The following is a 1,953-nucleotide window of genomic DNA, read 5'->3' as shown; positions in this document are numbered from 1 at the left end:
GGGGGGGGGGAAAGTTGGTAAATTCCCATGAATCCTGGGAAGAATAATCAGAATGGGAATAAGTTTCAGAAGAGAACGAGCTGCTGACTGTACCACCATTACCGCAGATTTCCTCATTCATACAGGCTTCATAAATGCAAGCTGCTTCTGCGGAAGATGCTGCATGCAGAGAAACGAAGGCTCTTCCAGTGCTTTTCCCTTACGCCTGCCACCAAATGCATATGGGAGAGGACAAGATTCAACTCCTACATTTCTGCAAGTAAAAAGAAAATTCTTAAAAACGTGTGATGAGTTCTTCCAATACCCTGAAGAACAAGCTTCATTTTGTGACAGTGGCTGAAACACACAGGGCAAGCGTCCTTCACCCCCAGGGTTTTTTTTATATCAGTCTTTTTCTCCACTTAGCCCCACCTTGCATGCAATAATTCCCTCTTGATCATCAATTGGAGGACAAGGAGCAGCAGAAGGGATGTGGTTCACTGAAGCTTTTCTTGAGAGCTTCATTTATGTCCTGTGTAAAGTGGCATTGAGGGTGCAGTAGAAACTTTTATATGGTTCAGCGCAGCGCTCTCATCTACAAGTTAAAAAAAACGAGAAAAAGCTGCGTCGTGCCCAGGACAGGAATAAGAAAAACCATGGAAGTCTCTAGCTGGACAGGAAAATGCTCATGTGAAGTCAGCTTTGACTTTGCAGATTCAAGAGCTGAACAAACAGTACCAAGTGTTGGTTTAGCTCTTGTTCTCTTGTGTTCAGTGGTATTTTCTTTCAGCCTCATTTAGTTTCTTTGTATCAGAATCAACAGGTGGCTGTGAAAATTTGGGTTTAAAACAAACCCATCTAAAACCACTTTGCCTGCAGTTGCTTCTAGAGTTAGTCCCTCTCAGTTTTACTGGTTCGATTCTCTAGCTCTGCCAGAAATTGTTCATTTCCTTTTAAACATAACTTTTACTTAACGATTCTGATACCTAGAGCCAGACTACGATCAAGTAGGTTGTTTTTCATAGAAAGACCTACTAAATTGTTTTCTTACTCAAATAAATTGAGCTTTTTCATTATTTGAAATTATTAAAAATTAAATTTTAGAAGTTGTCGTCAACCCAACTGCCTCGAGGCGAAAGCTGTCAAATGAAGGTGATGATGTTAAAAGCTTTTTCCCTTTTATTACAGCTCTATACAGACAAACTATCCTCAGATGCAGAAAGTACACATTATATAATTCTCTGCCTTTACAAGCAAAATCACAGCAATAATGTGACAAAATCTCATGAATAGAGTCTTAGTAAAAATCCTAGGCAGTACAAAACCAGTTAATTTCTTTAAGCAAGACTAGTCAAAATTAAAATACTTTATATTAACTTCTTACATTTTAGTATGTCCTGAATAAAGTAGTTTTGAGAAATTATTATTTTTTGAAATAAACCCTAATCCTGACAGTAGCTTCTGCATGGAAATGGAGTCAACAAAACCAGCTGAGAAGAGCTTTCCAACTTTTAATTGTAGGGATATAGGATTTAACCATCACTGAAGCACAGAGAGAAGGTGAGCTTGGTAACCATTGGATGGAAACAGGTGCAATTTCATCCACACAAGTGTTTACACATTTGCAAAACTTTTATGCAGCCATCTTATATCTAAGTCCCTACTTCTGTGATATTAATCTGTTCAGAATCACACGGCTGAGGAAAAAATGGATGTTGTGAACAGCAAAAAATGCCTGGTGACAGTGAGGCAAGTCCTTTGCAAATGACACAGGCCAGTCTGTGAACATTTCTGAGCCAGGGAAGCAGACCATATTAATTAGATACACTGACTGGTAAGATTTACCCAGGCGTAGTAGTAACAGATATTCTGGGAAACTTGTCTCTACAGTGTGTCTAGCAGAGATGGATATTAAAATTATCAGGCAAAAATTATTTCCATGATGACTCTTACATCAAGGTAGTTTCTCTGTTG

The sequence above is a fragment of the Athene cunicularia genome, assembly GCF_003259725.1.
Source record: "Athene cunicularia isolate RWA chromosome 2 unlocalized genomic scaffold, athCun1 chr2_part1, whole genome shotgun sequence".
Taxonomy (NCBI): Eukaryota; Metazoa; Chordata; class Aves; order Strigiformes; family Strigidae; genus Athene; species Athene cunicularia.
The sequence above is the reverse complement of the archived record's forward strand: the minus strand, read 5'-3'. Positions refer to the sequence as shown.